The following is a 12,703-nucleotide window of genomic DNA, read 5'->3' on the forward strand; positions in this document are numbered from 1 at the left end:
GGACCTTTCGTTCTTCCTCAAGGGCCATAGACAATATTCTGAGCCTATCCTGCGAGCAGTCTTAGAGATACTGAAACTCCCACCAGGAGGGAACTTAACTACATGACCAGACTGTAGCTATGACATCAGCTGCCACAATTCCGAGAAATGTCCTCAAAGAAATGGGATCAAACCAACCCTGGAACTGAAGACTAACTGTACTTGAAACAATCAAGGTGGCACTAGTCAGACCACTGATGACCAATTTCAAGGTGACTGTTGGAGCTCACTGGGCTGTTTCTGCATTGGAGCTCCCTCCGTCTGTCTATAAAAGCTCCCGTACCCTGGTTGTCAGTGGAGGGGGGTCAGCCTTTGGACAGGAGTCTGCCCTCCTGTGCTTCCCCACCACTTGCCAACATCCAAAACAAAGCGAACTTTCCTTTCCACCAACCCTGCCTTCTTTATTGGCTTTTGAGCTGCAAGTGGATGGATCCCACTTTTGGTTTCACCACCATCTACTGGAGAAGGGAATGGAAAACCATGTCAGTATTCTTGCCTTGAGAACTCCATGAATAGTATGAAAAGGCAAAAAGATATGACACTGAGAGGTGAACCCCATTGGTCACTGGATGTCTAACATGTTACTGGAGAAGAGTGGAGGGAAAAACTCCAGAAGGAACAGAGAGGCTGAGCCAAAGCGGAAACAACGCCTGTTTGTGGATGTGTTTGATGGTGAAAGTAAAGTCCAATGCTGTAAGAACAATATTGCAGAGGAACCTGGAATCAAGGTAAATTAGAAGTGATCAAAGAGGAGACAGCAAGAGTGAACATCCACATTTTAAGACTCAGTGAACTAAAATGGACTGGAATGGGCAAATTTAATTCAGAGGACCATTATATCTACTACTGTGGCCAAGAATTCCTTAGAAGAAATGGAGTAGCCCTCATAGTCAACAACAGTCCAAAATTGAAGTACTTGGATACAATCCAAAAATAACAGAATGATTTCAATCGGTTTTCAAAGCAAACCATTCAATATCACAGTAATCCAAGCCTATGCCCTAACCAGTAATACTGAAGAAGCTGAAGTTGAATAGTTCTTTGAAGACCTACAAGACCTTCTAGAACTAACACCCAAAAGAGATGTCCTTTTCATCACAGGGGACTGGAATGCAAAAGTAGGAAATCAAGAGATACCTGGAGTAACAGGCAAGTTTGGCCTTGGAGTGCAAAATGAAACAGGACAAAGGCTAACTGAGTTTTGCCAAGAAAACCTGCTGGTCATAGAAAACACCCTCTTTCAACAGCACAGATACAACTCTACACTTGGTCATCACCAGATGGTCAATAGCAAGATCAGATTGATTATATATTATATGTAGTTGAAGATGTAGAAGCTCTATACAGTCAGCAAAGACAAGACTGGGAGCTGACCCTGACTTAGATCATGAGCTCCTTGATGCAAAATTCAGTCTTAAATTGAAGAATGTAGGGAAAACCACTAGGCCATTCAGGTATCAGTTCAGTTCAGTTCAGTCACTCAGTCATGTCTGACTCCTTGTGAACCCATGAACCACAGCATGCCAGGCCTCCCAGTCCATCACCAACTCCTGGAGTCCACCCAAACCCATGTCCATTGAATTGGTGATGCCATCCAACCATCTCATCCTCTGTCATTCCCTTCTCCTGCCCTCAATCTTTCCCAGCATCAGGGTCTTTTCCAATAAGTCAGCTCTTTGCATCAGGTGGCCAAAGTACTGGAGTTTCAGCTTCAACATCAGTCCTTCCAATGAACACCCAGGACTGATCTCCTTTAGGACGGACAGGTTCAATATCCTTGCAGTCCAAGGGACTCTCAAGAATCTTCTCCAACACCACAGTTCAAAAGCATCAATTCTTCGGCATTCAGCTTTCTTTGTAGCCCACCTCTCACATCCATACATGACTACTGGGAAAACCATAGCCTTGACTAGACAGACCTTTGTTGACAAAGTAATGTCTCTGCTTTTTAATATGCTGTCTATGTAGGTCATAACTTTCCTTCCAAGGAGTAAACGTCTTTTAATTTCATGGCTGCAGTCACCATCTGCAGTGATATTGGAGCCCAGAAAAATAAAGTCAGCCACTGTTTCCACTGCTTCCCCATCTATTTGCCATGAAGTGAAGGGACCGGATGCCATGATCTTAGTTTTCTGAATGTTGAGCTTTAAGCCAACTTTTTCACTGTCCTCTTTCACTTTCATCAAGAGGCTCTTTAGTTCTTCTTCACTTTCTGCCATAAGGGTGGTGTCATCTGCATATCTGAGGTTATTGATATTTCTCCCTGCAATCTTGATTCCAGCTTGTGCTTCTTCCAGCCCAGCATTTCTCATGATGTACTCTGCATATAAGTTAAATGAGCAGGGTGACAATATATAACCTTGACATACTCCTTTTTCTATTTGGAACCAGTCTGTTGTTCCATGTCCAGTTCTAACTGTTGCTTCCTGACCTGCACACAGGTTTCTCAAGAGGCAGGTCAGGTGGTCTGGTATTCCCATCTCTTTCAGAATTTTCCACAGTTTATTGTGATCCACACAGTCAAAGGCTTTGGCATAGTCAATAAAGCAGAAATAGATGTTTTTCTGGAACTCTCTTGCTTTTCCTATGATCCCGTGGCTGTTGGCAATTAGATCTCTGGTTCCTCTGCCTTTTCTAAATCCAGCTTCCACATCTGGAAGTTCACGGTTCATGTACTGTTGAAGCCTGACTTGGAGAATTTGAGCATTACTTTACTAGTGTGTGAGATGAGTGCAATTGTGCAGTAGTTTGAACATTCTTTGGCATTGCCTTTCTTTGGGATTGGAATGAAAACTGATCTTTTCCAGTCCTGTGGCCACTTCTGAGTTTTCCAAATTTGCTGGCATATTGAGTACAGCACTTTCAGAGCATCATGTTTTAGGATTTGAAAGAGTTCAACTGGAATTCCATCACCTCTACTAGCTTTGTTCGTAGTGATGCTTCGTAAGGCCCACTTGACTTCACATTCCAGGATGTCTGGCTCCAGGTGAGTGATCACACCATTGTGATTATCTGGGTTGTGAAGATCTTTTTTGTACAGTTCTTCTGTGTATTCTTGCCACCTCTTCTTAATATCTTCTGCTTCTGTTAGGTCCATACCATTTCTGTCCTTTATTGTGCCCATCTTTGCATGAAATGTTCCCTTGGTATCTCTAATTTTCTTGAAGAGATCACTAGTCTTTCCCATTCTATTGTTTTCCTCTATTTCTTTGCATTGATCACTGAGGAAGGCTTTCTTATCTCTCCTTGCTATCTTTGGAACTCTGCATTCAAGTGGGTATATCTTTCCCTTTCTCCTTTGCTTTTTGCTTCTCTTCTTTTCACAGCTATTTGTAAGGCCTCCTCAGACAGCCATTTTCCTTTTTTGCATTTCTGGTTTTAGAAAAGGTAAAGGAATCAGAGATCAAATTGCCAACATCCACTGGATCATCAAAAAAGCAAGAGAGTTCCAGAAAAACATCTATTTCTGCTTTATTGACTATGCCAAAGCCTTTGACTGTGTGGATCACAAGAAACTGTGGAAAATCCTGAAAGAGATGGGAATACCAGACCGCCTGATCTGCCTCATGTGAAATGCTTGTCTGGATGAAGCACAAGATTGCTGGGAGAAACATCAATAATCTCCTATATGCAGACAACATCACTGTAATGGCAGAAAGTGAAGAGGAACTAAAGAGCCTCTTGATGAAGGTGAAAGAGGAGAGTGAAAAAGCTGGCTTGAAACTCAACATACAAAAAATGAAGATCATGGCATCTAGTCCCATCACTTCATGGCAAGTAGATGGAAACAATGGAAACAGTGACAGACTTTATTTTCTTGGGCTCCAAAATCACTGTGGATGGTGACTGCAGCCATGGAATTTCTTGCTCCTTGGAAGAAAAGCTATGACCAACCTGGATGGCATATTAAGAAGCAGAGACATTACTTTGCCAACAAAGGTCCATCTAGTCAAAGGTACGGTTTTCCCAGTAGTCATATATGGATGTGAGAGCTGGACAATAAAGAAAGCTGAGCGGCAAAGAACTGATGCTTTTGAACTGTGGTGTTGGAGATGACTCTTGAGAGTTCCTTGGACTGCAAGGAGATCAAACAAGTCAATTGTAAAGGAAATCAGTCCTGAATATTTTTTGGAAGGACTGAGGCTGAAGCTGAAGCTCCAAGACTTTGGCCATGTGATTCAAGGATCTGACTCATTAGAAAAGACCCTGATGATTAGAAAGATTGAAGGCAGGAGGAGAAGGGGACGACAGAGGATGAGATGGGTGGATGGCATCACCGACTTAATAGACATGAGTTTGAACAAGCTCCGGGAGATGGTCAAGGACAGGGAAGCCTGGCGTGCTGCAGTCCATGGGGTCACACAGAACTGGACAGGCTGAGTGACTGGACACAACCACCATCTAGAAGAAGCATAAGTTAATATTTAATATAGTCAGTAGTTTTCTACTTGCTTCTTTTTAATTAAAAAAAATTTTTTAATTGAGATAATCCTGATCTTAAAATTTTATAACTTGCTCTAAAATATAAAGCTTCCTAAAAACATTGTTTTGGGACTTTGCTGAGTGGTGCAGTGGTTAAGACTTCACCTTTCACCATAAAGTGTGTGGGTCTGATTCCTGGTCAGGGAGCTAAGCTCCCACATGACTCACAGCAAAATTCCAAAACATAAAACATAAAAAAGAAACAATACTGAAACAAACTCAATAAAGACTTTAGAAAAATGGCCCTCATCAAAAAAATCTTTTAAAAAACGTTATTTAATACTTCATAAATATTTCAATGGCTACATAAATATGTCATTGGACAAATGTTTAGTAATATAATGAACTATTCTCTCATTAATATGTTTTCACTATTTTCATTAAATTTTTGTAGCTATAAATAACTCTGGGCTTCCCAGGTGGCGCTGGTGGTAAAGAACCCACTTTCCAATGCAGAAGACATAAGAGATATGAGTATAATCCCTGCATCAGGAAGATCGCTGCAAGAGGGCATGGCAACCCACTCCAGAATTCTTCCCTGGAGAATCCCATGGACACAGGAGCCTGGCAGGCTATAGTCCATAGTGCTGCAAAGAGTCAGACACAAGTGAAATGATTTACCACGCATGCACACACGTACCTAACTCTATGTTCAACACAGAACATTTTGGAGTATTATCTTAGTGAGGGTTCTCAGAAGGATTGCTGTATCCCTTGACATGAAGAACTTAGGGAGGAACATCCCTAAGACATGAAGACCTTAGTGTCATAACATGTATTGACAGATTCCTTTCTAAATAGAGCAGTTTGAAGTTGTGACAAAAAGTGTTTTATCACTTAGAAGGAGTCTGTGAAAGTGCTCTTTTCGAAATAGCATCGTTATTCTGGATTATTCTCATTAAAAATAATCTTTGCTAGGACTTTCCTGGAGGTCCAGCAGTTAAGACTCCGCCCCTCCAGAGCAAGGGGTGTGAGTTCGGTCCCTGGTCAGGGAACTAAGGTCCCACATGTCATGCAACACAACCAACAAATAAATAAGAATAATAAAATAATTTAAAAAATAATGTTTGCCAATTGTTTTGTATTTCTTTTGAAGTTAAACAACAGAGATGGTAGCTAGTGACAAAAAGTCTGTGCTCACCTTTCCTTTGCATGAGGGTGTGCTAGGAAGGAGGCGTGGTCCAGGTGGGGCTTCAGTTCCCAGTCCAGCCTGTCTGCAGCCTGCGTGTCTAGTGAGGCAGTCCTGCTGAGGGGCGCTGGGCAGGAGAGCTCGTGTCACAACCAGGACAGTTTTCTGGAGAAGCCCACATGCCTTCTCCACTTGCTCTTCCTTTGCTGTCTGGATGAAGAGGGCACTGCGGCCCTGAGGGAAGGCAGAGCGACAAGGCAAAGGAACCCGTATGCGTCAACCCACCAGGGAGGAGAGCCACGGACAGCTAAGGACACTGCTTCACGAGAAAGAGATAAATGTTTATTAATTACCCCATGGAAATGCTGGCGGCCACTTGTGACAGTAGCTGACTATCCACCCCATCGTAGGTAGCCACATGAAAGACGACCACACAGAAAAGACACCAAGTGTTCCTTTATCTTTATGTAACAGAAAAGGCCATAATTTGTTGTTCATTTTTCAGTCACTAAATCATGTCCGACTCTTTGCAACCCCAAGGACTAAAGCCTGCCAGGCTTCCTTATCCTTCACTGTCTCCTGTATAATGGCATATATATGGTAGTTCAGTTGGTAAAGAATCCACCTGCAATGCAGGAGACCTGGGTTTGAACCCTGGGTTGGAAATATCCCCTGAAGGGAACATCTACCCTCTTGAGTATTCTGGCCTGGAGAATTCCATGGACTGTTATGGTCCATGGGGTTGCAAAGAGTTGGACATGACTCAGCGACTTTCACATGCCATTATTTATATATATATGTGTGTGTGTCACAAAATTCTTTTTAAAGGTAAAAACCATACACACACACATACACACACACATCGTATATATATATATATATATATATACACACATACACATCACAAAATTCTTTTTTAATATTTGGGACATCTGAGTCATGGACATGGGTGGTCTTCCTTCTTTCAGGCACAAATACTTAGTGTTGATGCAGTTCCTAATTCCAGAGCCTTCCTGTTTCACCATGAAATTGATGACAGTGGCTTCAGAGATGGCCCACCAAGTAGGCAGGTGACCTCTGCTCATTCTGTCTTCAGCTTTACCTCCTCTTTCTGTGGAAATCTGTGTCTGTCGTGGGGCCGTTTATTCCCGGGCCTTTCAAAGTACCTTGTCATGGCTACAGATCCACGGAGCCTGCATCTTCACATGCTTTTCAGCTTAGATCAGGGAATCGCTGTGGCATTAAATTAGCCACAGGAGAGCTCCACCGCAGTTTCCAGGGGGGGTTGGGGGGGTCTGCAGTTATACTTTCCTGGCACATAACTGCATCTCTGCAGTTTTCAGTGGGTCATATCTATTTATACAGGTGAGATAAGAAGCCAGGGCAGGGAGCTCAGTTACATTCAGAATGTTCATTTTAAAAGTCCAGAGAACCTTCTGGAAGCCTAGAGTGTTTCTGGGGAAAGATGCATGAAAATGAGGCTTCAATGGATAAGCTCTGATGTGTTTTATTTTTTATCTTGGGCATCTTAAAGTTCATAGCAACAGTTTATACTTGGGACACACAGTTAATTCACGTGTCTAATGCATGAAAAACACACCTATTTTTGTGCATTATCCACTATTTTTCTCCCTTTCTTTATAATCCGTCTGACAGGCAGTTGCCACAGTCTTTTGTTGTCACATGTGACAGCATTTTCCAGCTTGTCCTACAGAATGAAAAGTACAAGAAGATTCTTGGTACATCCAGGAGGAACAAGACTGAGGGCAGTCCCTTACCGCACAGCTCGTCAGCACAGCACTCTGCATCTCCTGGGCAGGCTTTTCAGGAGCATGCACATGCTCTTCTCAGAGGCTAAGAGCCAGGTTTCACACATTACTGTGTCCAAAAAACCCCAAAGCCTGGAAAGGGAATCCAAAAGCTGAGATCACACCTACTCCAAGAACTGGGGGAAAACCACATGGAGAGTGTGAGTTACCGTACTGCCTGATGTTTCTGGGATTTCCTTCTGGAACCCTTACAGGACCTGCACCACAGGGCAGACCTGGCGGCCACCGGGACATCCCAGTTTTGACCTTTTAGCTCATTCTCCTGCAGCTGCTTAGGGCTGCACTCACCAGTTTGCTTCTTTTCAGTTTGGGGAAGAGAGAAGTAACGGGGGAGTCTAGCACATGCAAACTCAGGTGACGAACGTGACTGTGTTTGGGGATTACAGTACATGTGCTTGGATCTGGGCTCTGCACAAAGGAAATGGAAAAGCCTTATTTCAACTGCCAATTTTAGAAGAAAAATCACTTGTCTCCTCATTTCATGAGGAAATAACTCTAAATCACCAACAAAACAATAGATGACATATACTTTTTATTAAAAAGGCATTTTTGTGGCTAGATGTTACTTTACGTCACATTTTCAAAGAACTCTCTGAAAATCGCATTGTCTTTGGACAGATGAATTATTTTAGTTTTGATGGATCCATCCTCTGGGTCATGCTGCTATTTAGCTCCCTGGACTGGAGTGGGTTGCCATGCCCTCCTCCAGGGAATCTTCCCAACCCAGGGATTGAACCTGCGTCTCTTATGTCTACTGCATTGGCAGGTGGGCTCTTTACCACCAGCGCCTCTCTGAGTCTACTGACCTTTCTTTCCTGTATTGACTATGTGTCCCCCACCTGCCGCCCTCTGAACACACCAGCAGATGGAGACAAGCAGCGTGCCCTCCGCAACACCCTGACTGGCACTTGGATTTACCGGGCTGAGGAAGAGGAGCCACGCCGGGATGAGCTGCCAGGTGCCTGCGCACAGTCCCAGGTGTGGACGGAGACCCTCCTGCACGGCTGTCAGGTCGACTCCTGCCGCCATAGGAAACACATGTGACCCCAGCCTGGCCCTCGGGGAAGCTCATCGCGTGGCAGCACGAGGGGGGCTGGGGGCTGGCACCCCAGACACGGATCTTCCAGAATGCTCCTCTGTTAAAACAGACTTCTCAAAGGCTGCTCTCCATGAGTGGGAATGATGGCGCCCACTGCCCGTCCAACCCTGAGGTCCCTTCTCACCTTCTGAGGAGCCTGTCTACTGTTCTCCAGACTGGCTGCACAGATTTCCAGTCCCCGAAGCCGTGCACGGGGGTTCCCTCCCTCCACACCCTCTCCTGCAGTTGTGACTCCCCTGGCCCCCTCCCCATCTGTGCCTGGTCACTGCTTCTGCAAGCCCCGCAGCCGCCCACTACCTCCCTCCTGAGAGCCCTGACAGCCTTTGTAAATTCTGGGCCATGTCCCACATTCCAGACTTCTGTGCTTCAGTAGTAATTTATCACCATTCAGACAACAGCTGGAAATATGCCATATGAACCAAGCTTAAGCTATTAGTGGGAGCTAAAGGCCAAATACACGGTACTGGGGCTTGAGACACCTATTTTCAAATTGCGGTGAGAAAAATAAAGTCATAAGGTGCTAGTGTAGACGGGCCCCCAGTGTGAGTCAACTCCCCAAGCAATGCATTCTCATCAGGGATCTGGCTGGAAGGGAGTGGTGTCCTCGGAGCCTGAGTGCAGGACGGGAGGGTGTGAGGGCAGCCTGATGAATCAGAGCGCAGATTCTGCAGCCACAGGGCCTGGGGTCAGGCGCCCAGCTTCACAGCCTTGTGGCTGGTGACAGTCCTGGACCAGCCGCTCAGTCTCCTCTTACGGGTGTGGATACGAGCAGCCTCGGGCTTCTCGGGTTTCTTAGGCTGATCCCTGCAGGTGACGTCAAGCAGCGCGTGGCAGGGGTCACACGCTCTGTAAGTGCCAGCTGCTATGTGGCGGGTCTGTCCAGCCCTGCCTGCTGGACACCCGCGTGAGCTGGTGGAGGACGGGGGACTGCGTGGCTGCGGGACAAGGCACCTTGGAGTCTATTCTCCACCGAAAAGAGATCCAGAGAGGGAGAGAGCTCTGCCGGCCTGTGACCCCGAGACACACGGCTGACAGTGGTGCAGCAAAGACCCTGGGCTGCAGCGCCCACTGCGGTCCCTCCCTGGAGACGCCGGGAAGGATCCCACCAGGGCCCAGCCCCAAAGCTGCAGGGTGGGGGACTGTCTGTGCACATGGGGCTGCCCAGCACCCTCAAAGGGGTCCGAGTGGCCTTCCAGGGACAAGGGTGGGTGATGAGAGCAGGCTAGGAGGCGTCAGTTACCCCGAGCTGTAGTGTGTACGGCCCACCCAGTGAAAGGCTGGCACTGCTGGGGGGCTCCAGTCACCCCAGAAAAAGAGACCTCATGAAATTCGATCAACTCTTGGGGGCTTTTCTCATTTCCCTCCTTCCTAAACCATGCAGTTTTCTCCTAAACATATGTGTTTTAAATATAGTCTCGGTCATGTTCAAGAGAACTGGAAGTCAGGCGGGGAAGATGTTTACCTAGTATGTCTACTCGGGGCTTGTGGGTCCCCCACATGCAATTTCACTCACAAATAAGAGACAGGTAATAAAACATGTGGACACATAGACACCGTTAACAAAGCCGAGATGACACCGGAGCAGCAGTAATGCTCTCTTCTGGCTGACGACGTAACTCGCCCTGGCGGGGGTCATCTTAACTCTCAGTGAGCACAGACAGATGGACATGGGTGTTCTTCTTCCCGTGTTCTCGCTGAAGGAAGGAGCTGCCTTGGGCCTGAGGACTGACCTCAGGGGCCCCAGGCAGGGCGGGCATGGCTCAGCATCACCACCTAAGGGACTCTAGATGACGGCTTCGTGCGCTTGTGCTGTCTTTTCAGATGATCACTTCTCGGGGACAAGAGTCCTTTCACACATTTTTGGTATTTCAGCAGTATGTAGTCAAGTCCAGAACACAATAAGGGATTCCCTGGTGGCTCAGTGGTAAATAATCTGCCTGCCAATGCAGGAGATGTGGGGTCTATCCTTGGGTCCAGACGATCCCCTGGAGAAGGAAATGGCAACCCACTCCAGTGTTCTTGCCTGGAAAACCCCATGGACAACGGAGCTTGGTGGGCTACAGTCCATGGGGTCGCAGAGTCAGAAACAATCGAGCAACTGAAAAACAACAATCTTTTCAGAGGGACACTAGCTGCAGTGAATTAGGGCCCACCCATATGGCTTCACTGTAACTTCACTACCTCTTTAAAGGCACCGCCTCTGATTACAGTCACATTCTGAGGTTTAGCGGTTACAATATCAACATATGGACCTTCTGGGGACACATTTACCCCTTAACAGGGTGTTATCTGAAAGTGTGGTTCCTGTCTTCTTGTTGTTCAGTCGTGTCTGACTCTTTGCAACCCCATGGGCTGCAGCACGTTAGGCTTTCCTGTCCTTCACCATCTCCCAGAGCTTACTCAAACTCATGTCCATTGAGTCGGTGATGCCATCCAACCATCTCATCCTCTGTTGTCCCCTTCTCCTCCTGCCTTCAATCTTTCCCAGCATCAGGGTCTTTTCCAATGAGTCAGCTCTTCACATCAGGTGGCCAAAGTACTGGAGTTTCAGCTTCAGCATCAGTCCTTCCAGTGAAACCCAGGACTGATCTCCTTTAGGATGGACTGGTTGGATCTCCTTGCAGTCCAAGGGACTCTCAAGAGTCTTCTGCAACACCACAGTTCAAAAGCATCAATTCTTCAGCGCTCAGCTTTCTTTATAGTTCAACTCTCACATCCATACATGACCACTGGAAAAACCATAACCTTGACTAGACGGATCTTTGTCAGCAAAGTGATGTCTCTGCTTTCTAATACACAGTCTAAGTTTGTCATAGCTTTTCTTCCAAGGAGCAAGCATCTTTGACTTTCATGGCTGTAGTCACCATCTGCAGTGATTTTAGAGCCCTAAAAATAAAGTCTTGTTTCCATCGTTTCCCCATCTACTTGCCATGAAGTGATGTGACCGGATGCCATGATTTTAGTTTTTTTTAATGTTGAGTTTTAAGCCAGCTTTTTCACTCTCCTCTTTCACCTTCAAGAGGCTCTTTAGTTCCTCTTCGCTTTCTGCCGTAAGGGTGGTGTCATCTGCATATCTGAGGTTGCTGACTAGTCTTGATTTTTTTAAATTAATTTTTTTATCTTAATTGGAGGCTACTTGACAATATTGTAGTGCTTTTGCCATACATTGACATGAATCAGCCATGGGTGTACATGTGTTCCCCATCCTGAACCCCCCTCCCACTTCCCTCCTCATCCCATCCCTCAGGGTCATCCCAGAGCACCAGCCCTGAGCACCCTGTTGCAATTAGAAGAAACATATATAAGCTCAAGCATGACTCTTGAAATATTAGAAGCAGATGCCATCTTTAAAAAAATATTTTTGAAAGTAATTTTATTTATTTATGTCTGTTCTGGGTCTTTCCTGCTGCACTGGCTTGTCTCCAGTCGCAGCAAGCAGGGACCTCTGGTTAGGGTATGGGGACTTCTCACTGCGGGGCTTCCCTTGTGGAGCGCAAGCTCTGGGGCGTGCAAGGCTAGAAGCTGCAGGCTCAGTAGTTGTGCTGCCCGGGCTTATTGGGATCTTCCTGGACCAGGGATCAAACCCGTCTCCTGCATTGGCAGGCAGATTCTTTACGACTGGAGCCAGCGGGGAAGCCCAGATGCCAACTTTTAAATATATACCAAATAAATTCCTTTTCTTCCCTTAAATGATTAGTGATTTTTAGGGAAGGCAGATGGAGAAGGCAATGGCTACCCACTCCAGTGTTCTTGCCTGGAGAATCCCAGGGACGGGGGAGCCTGGTGGGCTGCCGTCTATGGGGTCGCACAGAGTCGGACACGACTGAAGCGACTTAGCGGCAGCAGCAGGGAGGGCAGAACAGCTCCTGGCAGCACTTCAGAAGATTTGTGGACATTCTGGTTTCACAATGACTGTCAGGTGTCGCTTTAAGGCACAGAAATTGATTATTTCTGTAGCAGCACATGGCGAACCACATCTAAAAATCTACCACTTGCTTTTGTTCATATTTTGTAACTATAAAATATGTGATGTTATTATATTTTACAATCTGTATTACAATTTACAAAGAGGGCATTATTATGGTTTTTTGAATCTTAGGTAAACTACTTATGAATTTTATATTA

Source organism: Cervus elaphus, chromosome 29 (genome assembly GCF_910594005.1).
Source record: "Cervus elaphus chromosome 29, mCerEla1.1, whole genome shotgun sequence".
Classification (NCBI taxonomy): Eukaryota; Metazoa; Chordata; class Mammalia; order Artiodactyla; family Cervidae; genus Cervus; species Cervus elaphus.